This window comes from Manis javanica, chromosome 1 (assembly GCF_040802235.1).
Source record: "Manis javanica isolate MJ-LG chromosome 1, MJ_LKY, whole genome shotgun sequence".
NCBI classification, from domain to species: domain Eukaryota; kingdom Metazoa; phylum Chordata; class Mammalia; order Pholidota; family Manidae; genus Manis; species Manis javanica.
The window spans coordinates 151,649,371-151,662,957 of record NC_133156.1 but is presented as its reverse complement, the minus strand read 5'-3'; the positions used below and the strand labels follow the sequence as shown (position 1 = coordinate 151,662,957).

The 13,587-nt window shown below is 39.2% G+C and overlaps 1 protein-coding gene across 4 annotated transcripts in view; it reads right to left on the bottom strand.

Annotated features, from left to right (window-relative positions):
* Positions 1–13,587, bottom strand: part of SEPTIN10 (septin 10) — a 96,787-nt gene that overhangs the window by 80,040 nt on the left and 3,160 nt on the right. The gene's annotated exons all lie outside the window — the stretch shown is intronic.

Sequence of the window (13,587 nt, the reverse complement as noted above, 5' to 3'; positions counted from 1 at the left end):
CAAACTGTAGAGCTGATTCATGCACTGAGTGAGCAGCAAAAATAATGACCTTCAAAGGTCTCTTTCAACTCAGATTTTACCACTGTATAGTCTGAGCAAGCAATGAGGAAAAAGTGTTTGATGTGATGGAGAATATGAGTGAGTCATGGCAACTGCATGTACAGACAAGGTGGATTAAGGAAAGACATGACAAAATTGTACCTAATTGACTAGAAAGACTTCTCAGAACTAAATCTCAAGGCTTATTTACCTGAAAAGTAGATGGCTTAAATTCCTGGGAGAGGGAGCATGTTCCATGCAGGCTAGGTGATAAAAATGTCAAATCTGAGAAGTCATTTATTTAACTAACAAAAAAGCACATGGGAGAGGAGCTGAGCAAAGGAGAGGGCAGAAAAAACTCATTAAAAGGTTACACTTGACAAGGAACATTTCAGATAAAATGATACTGAGGAATCAGTGTGAAGTGTATTAATACACGCTGCTTTTCATTTGTTTCACAAACACACACAGTATTTACTAAAAGGCCTTATATTTTCCAGAAAGAATAACAGACCCTGGGCGTTGAGGACCCATGTTGAGTAAGCGAATATCCTTGCAATTTAAGCGGTAGTACAGGTGGGAGATGTGCATGCATTATGGACAGGACACAGTTGTAGCTCAGCCTGTATGGTCAGAAAAGGCGTTGCCAAGAAAAAGCTTGAGATGAGAGTTGGAGAAACAGAAGTTTCCCAGCAAATGAGAAAGGAAGGTAAGAGCCATCAATGTCTGCAGAAGCATGTGAGCCTACTTGGCATGGTGGGAAAACAGTAAGCTCATTATCATTTATGCCTAAGGAGGCTTAAGTTTAGTGCAAGGAAAGGAGGGAGGTGAGGCTGAAGAGGACAACAGGGGGCTGGGCATCCACCCTGACTCAGAGTGAGGCCCAGATGCCTTCAAGTGTCCTAAGCTAAGCTAACTTGACAAATGTTACTGTGGAGCAGTTAAGAAAATATGAGGTTAAATAAGCACAGGTTTAATGCCATTTTGGAAGTACCGAGTTTAAGCTTCCCATGAGTACCTTGGATCCCTCAAGAAGCTTCCACCTAATTGCCAGAATCTCTAGTCAGGTGTATAACTAACCTAAGGTAATTTTTACATGACTATTGAAAACAAATACAGAGGCAATTCCCATTTCTCTTGAAGTTCCCACTGATTCTTTAAGACTGGAATTCTACCACATTGACAAGGCATTAAAAGTTCAGCTCAATTTGCTAGCTAGTCCGGCTTTCCTTTCAGACTGAACACAGTTATTACTGTGTTACTAGGAACAGGCTGCAGTTTAGAAGATATTATCCCATTTTATAAGTCATGAAAAGTCTTCAAAAGGAAGGGAAAAGATGCATATATTAAGAATCTATACTGAAATATATTGGCTTGGGGAATATTACTACAAAGATGAGAAGCAATAATTATGGAAATCAAGAGAAATGATGTGATATTAAGTGGCAAGAGAAGAATATAAGACTCTATTGATACCAGGGTTACAATGGGAAGAGGGAGTTCCCATTTACTGGAACTGGGAGACAAGAGGGGGACTGGGGAAGATCAGTTCTCTCCAGAACATGCTAAACTCTCCAGTGTGTTCTAATAGATGCCTATTAGATTCTGAAGAGAAGGCAGTTAGTAGGTGGCTGGGCAAACAACTCAGGAGTGAAGAGATGTCTGCAGTGGAGACATGGGTGGGACTTAATGTGGTGGGACAAAAGAAATCACCTGGGGAGTGAAAATTTTAGAAAAGATGAGAGGACCACAGAACTGAGCCCTGGGGGGACTCCCAACATTTAAAGGTTGGGGAGTTGGGGAGCAACCAGTCCAAGCAAGTGAGAAGGAAAAGCCAAAGAGGGTGAAAAAAATTCAAAAAGTGCAGAAACCTGGCAAATAGGAGAAAGCCCTCTGGGGGGAGAGAGCCCCTCCCATTCCTTCCTATATTGTATAGTGCCTTTCAGGCCACAAGGACAGAGTCACACAGCTGTGATAGAGACCGTATGGCTCACAAAAACCAAAACTATTTACTCTTTGGCTTTTTAAAGAAAATGTTTGCCAACCCTTTATCTAGAAGGATGAGAGAGGGTGAACACACAAGGAAAATGCAGGGCAATTTTTAGGCAGCATCAAGGCCTCTCAAGTTTAGTGGTCACAGGTTAAAGTGAGTCCACTCAGTACGCTTTCCTCTCTCATATTCCACTGTGAGGGCATGAGAGTGGACTCCAGGGATGATTTAATTGAACTGGGTGTGGGTTCACCAGGGGAGAATGATGGAGCAAGAGAGGAACTAAGATGTGCAAGGAAATAACTGTAATTGTCACAAGGATGGATTTAAGCTGGGTGTAAAGGGAAAAGATGGCATGAAAGATATGGGAAAGGAAAAAGCCTTTGACTTTGGCGACCTGGGGGACCTGAAGGAGCCACCAGGCAAGGCAGGAGGTGAGGTCAGAGTGCAATGCCTGGACATGACAGTGCAAGGGGTCACAGCTGGAATGTCAAGGCCCAGGTATTAATTCCAAGAAGGAGAAGCTGAAGTAGGTCAGAAAATACAAGACATTGAAGAAGAGGAGGCCTCAAACTGAAAGACAGATAACCAAAAGGATCTTTAAGAGGATTCTGGGAAAAAGATGGCAGAGTAAGAAGACATGGCAGAAACCTCCTCCCAAAATCACAAAGAACATGAAAATACAGCAAACACAACTAAACTTGAAAACGACTTGAAGACTGCAGAACTGACTACCTACATCTGGGGAAGAAGAGAAGACCCTACAGAAAAGGGTAAAGTGGCAAAGCCAAGATCCAGTGGGACCCAAGCCCTCCCACTACCCCAACTCACAGGTAGAAGAAGAATGGGATGGGGAGGAAGTAGGAGCCTAGAGATCTGCTCTGGAAGCAGGAGCCCACATTACATCGTGGTGCTCTGGTGATTAGTGGAGCTGGACAACAAAGACAGGTGGAACACTAGGTGAGGCTGAGACTCCAGCCACTGGTGGAGAACAGGCACGCTCTACGAGCCCCATGAAACAAAAGCAAAGTGGGCAGTTTGAAAGACTTTCCAGCAGTAGGAGGTGTGCCAGAAGGGCAAGGATTACACAGAGCTCTCTGCTCAGTAGGTAGGGCAGGTGGGAAATACCTCCCCAGCCCACCCTCAGCCCAACAGGTTGGGAACCCTCAGGAGGCTCCTCCCTGTGTGAGCAGCCTGCAGGTGGCCCACTTGGCCCGGCAGTGCTGTCAGAGGTTGCTGCTGGGAAGTCAGAGGGAGATCCTCCCTATTTTTTCAGCCCTGTTTTGGCTCAGCCAGGGAAGTGCTACAGGAGTCAGCCCCAGGAGCTCCCTCCTCCTGGCAGGTGTTGGCCCTGCTCACCTGCAGCCCCCGCCATTGCTGCAGGCTGGGCAGAGATTGGCTCAGCCCATAGCAACTCCAGTGGTACAGCCTGAATTTTCTCCCTGCATGTGTAACCAGCTGAAGGCCCACACAGCCCGCCTGAAATCAGGTCACTACAAGCCAGATGAAAGGCTCCCCACCCATGACATGCCAACAGCTGGGGCTCCTGCACTGGAAAGTGAAGTGTCTTGAGTTTCTGGGCACTGGAGGGTACCTCCTCCATAAAGCTATTACTCCATAGGAAACACTGAAAAAATAAGGAGGCACAGGAATTTGTTCCAAACAAATCCAAAGACAAAATATCAGACAGAGGGCTGAGCAAAATTGAAATCATCAATCTTCTTGGTAAAGACTTCAAAGTAAAAGTCATCAACATGCTCAAAGATTTATAGAAAAATACTCATGATCTCAGGGAGGGCCTCAACCAAAAGAAAGATGACCTGGAAAAGAATTACTCTGCTGAAGAATACAGTATCTGAAATGAAACATACAATGGAGGGACTTAATAGCAGACTTTCACAAGTTGAAGAAATTTTAAGTGATATGGAAATTAGGGAGCAAGAAAACTGAAGCTGAAAAACAGAAAAAAAGGATCTCTAGAAATGAAAGAATAAAAAGAGAGCTGTGTGACCAATCCAAACAGCACAATAGTCACATAAGAGAGGTACCAGAAAGAGAAGAGGGAGACAGAAGAATAGAAAGTCTCTTTGAAGAAATAATTGTTGAAAACTTCTGAAATCTGGAGAAGGAAACAGACACTCAGGTCATCCCCTAACAAAAGGAACCCCAGGAAGACAACATCAAGACATATAATCGTTAAAATGGCAAAGATCAAGGACAAAAAGAGAGTGTTGAAACCAACAAGAGAGAGAGAAAAGAGTACTTATAAAGGAAAACCCATCATGCTGTATCAGCAGACCTCTCAGCAGAACTTCACAGGCCAGAAGGGAGAGGAATGATATAATTAAGGTAATGAAACAGAAGGACCTCCAACCAAGAATCCTCTACCCAGCAAGATTATCATTTAAATTTGAAGCAGAGATTAAGCAATTTTCAGATAAACAAAAGTTGAGGGAATTCACCACCACTAAGCCAGCCCTAAGGATATGTTAAAGGGACTGTTATAGATGGAAATGTTCCTAAAGTTAAATAGCTGTCATCAGTGAAAATAAACCCACAATAAAGGTAGTAGGCCAATTAATTACAAGGCAAGTACTAAATTAAATCAACTGCCCACAAAATCAGTCAAGGAATACAAAAAAGTGCAGAATATGACACTTAATATATAGTGTGGAGGAGAAAGAAGAAAGGAGGGGGATACATCTAGATTGTGTTTTAAATAGAGTAATCAGTAATTTAAGAAAGACTGTTGGATAGTAAAGAAGCTATTCTTGAACCTTTGGTAAAGACACATCTAAAGCTTACAATAGTTAAAAAAAAAGAAAAAGAAAAAAGAAAATCTAATCACAACACTAAATAAATCCATCAAACAAGACTATAAAAGAACAAAAAAGGGACAGAGAGGAGATATAAACAAGCAGAAAACAATAAAATGGCAGTAAGTACATATCTATCAGTAATCACCTTAAATAGAAATGGACTGAATGTACCAATCAAAAGACACAGAGTGGCAGAATGGACAAAAAAAAAAAACAAACCCAAGACCATCTACATACAACCTACAAGAGACTCATTTCAGACCCAAAGGCATACACAGACTAAAAGGGAAGGGACAGAAAAGGTCAGTTCATGCAAATAGGGAGGAAAAAGGCAGGAGTAGCAGTATTTATATCAGACAAAATTGATTTCAAAACAAAGAAACTAACAAGAGACAAAGAACAATACATAATGTTGTCAGTCTTACAAGAGGATATAATCACTATAAATATCTATGCACCCAAAAAAGTAGCACCTAACTATATAAAACAAATACTAACAGAATTAAAGGGGGAAATAGACTGCAACACTGTCATTTTAGGAGACTTCAACACACCAGTCACACCAACAGATCAACCAGACAGAAATAAGTAAGAAGACAGAGGTACTGAACCATATCTTAGAAAAGATGAACTTAACAGGTATCTGCAGAGCATTGCACCCAAAAGCAGCAGGATACACATTCTTCTAAAGTGCACATGAATCATTTTCCAGAATAGATCACATACTGGCCACAAAAAGACCTCAATAATTTCAAAAAGATTGAAATTGTACCAAACAGCTTCTTACGACACCACATTGGTATGGAACTAGAAGTAAATTACACAAAGAAAACAAAAAGCCTACAAAAACATGGAGGCTTAACACATGCTTCTAAATAATTAGTGGATCAATGATCACATTAAAACAGAGATCAAGCAATACATGGAGACAAATGTGAACAACTCAACAGGCCAAAACCTGTGGAATACAGCTAGGGCAGTTTTAAGAAGAAAATACATAGCAGTACAGGCATAACTCAAAAAACAAGAACAATCCCAAATGAACAGTCTAAACTCACAATTAAGGAAACTAGAATAATTACAAATGAAGGCCAAAGTCAGTAGAAAGAGGGACATAAAAAAGATCAGAGAATAAATAAATAAAATTGAAAAGATTAAAACAATAGAAAAAAATCAATGAAACCACAAGCTGATTCTTTGAGAAAATAAACAAATTAGATAAACTGTTAGCCAGATTTATCAAGAAAAAAGAGACTGTACACACATAAGCAGAATCAGAAACAAAAAAAGAATAATCACAACAGACACCACAAAAATTGAAATTATTAAGAGAAGTTTGAAAAACGGCATGCCAATAAATTGGACAACTTTCTAGAAAAATACAACCTTCCAAGACTGACCCAGGAAGAAACAGAAAACCTGAACAGACCAATTACAAGCAATGAAATTGAACTGGTAATCAAAAAACTACCTAGGAACAAAACAGGTTTCACAGCTGAGTCTTATCAAACATTTAAAGAGCTAAATACCCATTCTTCTTAAAGTAATCCAAACAGTAGAAGAAGTACCACCAAACTCATTCGATAAGGCCAGCATCACTGTAATACAAAAAACAAAGAGACCACAAAGAAAATTATAGACCAATATCTCTGAACACAGATAGAAAAATACTCAAAAAAAATATTAGCAAACCAAATTCAAAAATACATTAAAAAAATATCATCCGTCACGATCAAGTGAGATTTATTACAAGTATGCAAGGATGGTAGAGTATTTGTAAATCAATCAATATCATACACCACATTAACAAAAAGGGCTAATAAAATCACATGATCATCTCAACAGATGCTGAAGAAGCATTTGAGAAAATTCAACATCCATTCATGACAAAAACTCAACAAAATGGGTATAGAGGGTATGTACCTCAAAATAATAAAGGCCTTATAGGACAAATCAACAGCCAACATTATACTTAATAGCAAAAAGCTAAAAGCTTTTCTAAGGTCAGGAGCAAGACAGAATGCTCACTCTCACCACTTTTATACTGGTTTTATAGTACTGATATATTTATAAATATACCACATTTATAGTGCTGGAGGGTCTAGTCATGACAATTAGACAACAGAAAGAGATAGAAAGCATCCAGATTGGTAACAAAGAAGTTACACAGTCACTATTTGCAGATGACATGGTATTATACATAGAAACCCTAAAGACTCCACCAAAAACTACTAGAATATCTGATTTCAGCAAAGTTGCAGGACACAAAATTAGTACACAGAACTCTGTTATATTCCTATATACTAACAATGAATTAGCAGAAAGAGAAATCAGGAAAACAACTCCATTTACAATTGCATCAAAAAGAATAAAATACCTAGGAATAAACCTAACCAAGGAGGTGAAAGATATGTACTCTGAAAACCACAAGACATTCATGAGAGAAATTAAAGAAGACACCACACTAAATGGAAATCTATCCCATGTTCATGGATAGAAGAATTAATATTGTCAAAATGGCCATCCTGCCTAAAGTAGTTTACAGATTCAATGCAATCCCTATCAAAATACCAACAGCATTCTTCGATGAACTAGGACAAATAGTTCTAAAAGTCATATGGAACCACAAAAGACCCCAAATAATCAAAGCAATCCTGAGAAAGAACAAAGCTGGGAGGATTATGCTCCCTGACTTCAAGCTATTACAAAGCCACAATAATCAAAACAATTTGGTATTGGCACAAGAACAGACCCATAGATTAAGGAACAGAATAGAGAGCCCAGAAATAAACCTACACATATATGGCCAATTAATATATGATAAAGGAGTCATGGATACACAATGGGGAAATGACAGCCTCTTCAACAACTGTCGTTGGACAAACTGGACAGCTACATGTAGGACAATGAAACTGGACTGTTGTCTAACTCCATACACAAAAGGTAAACTCGAAATGGATCAAAGACCTGATTGTAAATCATGAAACCATAACACTCTTAGAAGAAAACAAAGGCAAAAATCTCTTGAATATAAACACAAGCAACTTTTTCCTGAACATATCTCCTCAGGCAAGGGAAACAATATTAAAAATAAACAAATGGGACTATATCAAACTAAAAAGCAAAGGACAGCATCAGCAGAATAAAAAGGCATCCTACAGTATGGGAGAATATATTCGTAAACAACTCATCCGATAAGGGGTTAACATCCAAAATACATTAAGAATTCATATGCCTCAACACCTAAAAAGCAAATAACCTGATCAAAAAATGGGTGGAGGATCTGAACAGACAATTCTCCAAAGAATAAATTCAGATGGCCAACAGGAACATGAAAAGATGTTCCACATCACTAATCATTAGGGAAATGTAAATTAAAACCACAATGAGATATCACCTTCATACCAGTTAGGATGACCCACACCCAAAAGACAAGAACAAATGCTAGAGAGGATGCGGAAAAATGGGAAGCCTCATACCCTGCTGGTGGGACTGCAAATTGGTGTAACTGATGTAGAAAGCAGTATGGAGGGCCCTCAAAAAAATAAAAATAGAAATAGCATTTGACCCAGTACTTTCAGTTCTAGGAATTTATCTAGGAAAACAAGATCCTGATTAGAAAAGATACATGCACCCCTGCGTTTATTGCCACACTTTTTGCAATAGCCAAGAAATGGAAGCAGCCTAAGTGTCCAACAATAGATGAATAAAGAAGATGTGGCACACATACACAATGGAATATTCAGCCATAAAAAGAAATTAAATCCTATCATTTGCAACAATATGGATGGATCTAGAGGGTATTGTGCTCAGTGAAATAAGCCAGGCAGAGAAAGACAAATACTGTATGGTTTCATTTATTTGTGGAATATAAAAACAAACCATAAGAAAAGGAACAAAATAAGACCAGACTCATAGATACTGAGAAGTCACTCTTGGTTATGATTGGGGTGGGGAGTGGGAGGGAGGGAGAGGAGAACTGTTGAATGGTTGTGATGTACATTTGAGAAAATATTTTTTATAAGTAAAGAAATGACTCAAGGTAAACATTTTTTCCATATAAAAAATAATCAACACCCTGTCCTCAAAGGTATACGGTTATTGCTGTGAAGGATACAAAGAATATTACAAATTGCTTTTCCTGGATACAGATTATTTACTTGAGGACAGAAAAATGCAAAGCGCACTAAAATTTAATTGATGCAAGAAGCTAAGTAACAATTCAAAACATAAATTATGTGATTCCATATAACTAAGTGTAGAAGAGCAGAATGACAGCTGCCCAGGGATAGTACTCTCAGGGAAAGCTTCCAAAGGAGGTGGGACAGAAACTCAGTCTTTCATTACCCCATAATGATAATAGGTTCTAGATCAGTGGGAAAGAAGATGTCTCTCTTGATGGGGAAATGAAAATACACAAAGGCACTGAGGTGGTAATTAACTCCAAGACATGAAAGGAAAGATTTAAGAATCACACCTTGAAGACAGTAAAACAAATGAGGGAAGCCTGTAAGACACCAGCGTTATCCTCACTGAAGGACAACTGAAAGGAGCAGAGGAGTACAGAAGTATTACAGCTCAAAGAGGAAATGACAGTGCAGCTAGGAAATGAAAAGGCTTAAGACACCTCTTAGAAGCTTTGGCAAAGATAGTCTGAAGAAGCAGAAAATTATTGAGTATTTTATCAGGAGACAAGAAAAGGTACTCATTATATTTCAAGACCCTCTATGGCAATCAGCAATAAATAACCATACAGTCAAGATCTCGTCAATCAAAAAACTTCTGTATCTACTAAGTAACATACTGGAGAGAGTGGGAGAAATGATATGGCCAACAGCAGCTCTCACCATCACTAGCTGTGTGCAAGATACCAAACCTCCCTGAGGCTTCATGTCCTCTTTAGTTAAAGAAAAAATTCTGAAAGTCTTTTAAGAGTATCAAGTGAGATTTAATACAGCTCTTAAAAAAAATAAAGGTAGAATGAAAATGAAAATACAACATACCAAAATTTGTGGGTCATAGCTAGTTATGCTAAGATGAAAATTCATACCACCAAGGTCATACATTAGAAAGGAAGAAAAGTCTCAAATCAGGGCCTCCCCTCCCCTCAGGAACTTAGAAAAGAAGAGCAAAATAAACCAAAAGTAAGCAAAAGAAAGGAAGATCAGAAATCAGTTATATTGAAAATAGAAAAATCGAGAAATATCAACCAAAGTAAGCTGGTTCTTTGAAAAGATGAATGAAACTGACAAACTTCCAGCAAACAATGACAAAGAAAGGCAGAAGATTCAAATTATCCATATCCAGAATGAAACAGAATATCACCACATTCCCTGAAGACATCAAAAGGATAAGAGAATTCTGTGAACTCTATACAAACAAATCCGACAACTTGGAAGAACTGGAACACAAAACCACATAAAATCACTCAAAAGGAAATAATATAAGTAGCCAGATAACTATTAAGGAAATTAATTTTGTAATTTTAAAAATACCAAAAAAGAAAGCTCAAGGCCCAGATGGTTTCACAGAAGAATCCCACTAAATATTTGAAGAAAAATTAAAACTAATTCTACACAATTTTTTCCAGAAAACAGAAGAGGGAATACTTCTTAATTCATTTTATGAAACTAATATTACCCTGATACCAAACCAGAGTACAAAGAACCTACAGACCACCATCCCTCATAAACTTAATAAAAATCATCTAGAGAACAAAACCTACAGCTATGATTGGTACAGACTGAATGCTTTCCCCCCAACATAAAAAATGAGGCAAGAAAATCTGTTCTCACCACTCTTCAAATAATGCTAAAGTTCTAGCTAGCACAATGAGGCAAGAAAGAAAAGGCAAACTGAAAAGGAAGAAATAAAATTGTCCCTTCATTGTCCCTCAAATATCTCTTTGAGTATACATGACATGAGTTCCTATGTAGAAAATCCTAAAGAATCTACTATGTATCCTGAATTCGAGAATATGAATTTAGCAAGGTCAAAGGAAACAAAATAAACATACAAAAATCAAAGTATTTCTGTATGTTAACAAAGAATATGTGGACAATGAAATTAAAAATGTAATCTCATTCACAACTGCTAGTAAAAAATGAAATGGGTGTAAATATAACAAAATATATGTTAGACTTGTATCCTGGAACTATATAATGCTGATGAAAGAAATCAAAGAAAATATGAAGAAATGGGGAGAAATACCATGTCCATAAGTTGGAAAACTCAACACTGTAGAAATACAATTCTCCCTAAATTGATATGCAGACTGAATGTAATTCCTATCAAAATCCCAGCAAAATGCTTTGCTGATATAGACAGACTACTTTTAAAGTTATAATGAAAGGGATATGAACTAGAATAGCCAAATTTTTTTCAAGTAAGCATAGAGTGGAATCAATCTACTCTGTTACAAGACTTACAGTATCAAGGCTGTAAGTGTAAGTCCAGGGAGAGGAAATCCCAGGGCAAAATACCTCTATAAACTGAAATCAGTCAAAGGGAGAAATAAAGTTTAAAATCCGTTTATAGCTTACAAACTGCAGTCTGGGGCCGTTTCTCTTTCCTGCTCCAGCAAAAGCAAAACCGGCTGTCCTCTCTCCTCTAGGGTACAGATAAGCCCTCCTTGCCCAGGTAATTACCCAATGATACAGAGATGAATTTCTCTCCACCCCTGAGGAAAGCTGCAAATGCACTAAACCCATACTTCTTTCTACCTCTAAACACCTATTGATATGCAGATGTACTAAAACCAGGCAAGATATTCTGGAAATACTATAATTTTGCCCCAGGCCACCCCTCCAGAAATCTCACCAAACTAATGACATACAATAGCAACAGCAATAAAATCATGATAATCCTCAAACCAGAGGATTCATCCTATGCAGATTAAGTAAATGTATTTCATAGCACAATCTCTCACTAAACACAAAATGTTTCTACATTTGTTTACTAATTCCTAACAACCACGCTAGATTGCTCACAAAACTTTTACCAAACATTAGACAAAGTCAAGCCTCTCTTTAAGCATTTTTTTCTTGACAATAGCAACACAATCATGATAATTCTCAAGCCAGAGGATTCAGCTAGGTTCAAAGTTCCATGCAGATTAAGTCCAAAACTCATCCATTCCAGCCATCATGTGACAGCTGCAGCCAGGGGGCACATCCAGGACACAAGGACCGAAGAAGCAAATAACTGTGATTGTGGGGGGCCATTTTGTTATTCCAGGAATACACAGGAGGCCAGCTTCCAGGCCTTTTCCCCAAGGTGTCAGAAGACCCAGCCATCACCAGTTCATGTGTCGAAATGTCCAGGCCCATGTCCATTTTATTCCTAATTGCTGCACCCATCTTTGCAACGCATGTCCAATAAAGTGGGTGCCTTGACTGCTCTCAATCACAATCACCAGCAACCAGCCATAGGCTGCAAAGAGATGCTCTATGTCCCTCTTGGTGATTTGCTTATCTGCACAATGTATAGGGCACTCTTTGCAGGACTGGCTGACTTCTACAAAGATCAATGGCAAGCCCCACTGATGGGCTACAGCCCACGTTGTCTTTTGCCCCACGTGCAACAAGCACTGATGTAGGCATTGGGCCACATCAGAGACAGGCTTTCCTTTTACCCAGAGCATCTGGGCCAATGTGTCTGCTTCACCATTCCATAGGGATGCCAAAGGCAAATGGTCAGTCACATGATATACAGTAGGTGTGTGCCACACCACTCTGTGGCCTTTGGGTCCAGTCTCTCACCCACCCCGCGATGGGACAGGTGGTTATTACCTTGGTCAGAACTTTTCTGGCAATGGGCTCCATAGCCAACAAGGCGTGGTACACAGTAGCCAGTTGCTTCTCTATTAAGATGTACCGGACCTCTGCTCCTTTCCATAGTTGTGACCAGGCTCCGGCCGGCAGCAGGAGCAGCAGCAGTGGCAGAAGCAGTAGTCTTATGCTTGGGCCACAGGCTGGTGTCAGCGTGGTCAGCAGCGGTGGTGGTGCCTCCACGACCACACGAGTGTAGACACATGTCCCTCAGCACAAGTGCCACTCCTCCCCATCATTTCCTGGGGCGGCCCTCCCAAAGGTCGCACCTATTATAACAGATTTCAGGTTCAGAGGAACCCTGTCGACTGCACCAGGTATCCGGGGAAAGAAAATCTTGGGACAAAATACCTCTAAAAACCAACATCAGTCAAAGGGAGAAATAAAGTTTAAAACCTGTTCATTGCTTACAAAACTGCAGTCTGGCCCATCTCTCTCTCCTGCTCCAACAGCAGCATAACTGGCCCTCCCCTCCCCTCTCAGGTAAAGATAAGTCCTCCACAGCCCAGGTAATTACCCATTGATATAGAGATGAACTTATCTCCACCCCTGAAAAATGATGCAAATGCACTAAAGCCATACTTCTTTTCACTTCTGAACGCCTATTAACATGCAGATGTACTAAAATCAGGTAAGATATTCTGGAAATACTACAATTTTACCCACAGGGTCATAGGCTTTAAATGTAAAACATAAACTATAAAACTTTTAGAAAAAAGTAAGAGAAAACCTTTGGGTTCTAGGATTAGGCAATTCTTAGATTTAACACCAAGAATACAATCCATAGAAGGAAAACTTAATAAAATGGATTTTATCAAAATTAAACTTTTACTTTGCAAAAAACTCTACTAAGAGGATGAAATAACCTGAGAGAGAACAAAGCTAAGAGAAATAAAGACAGAGAAAACAT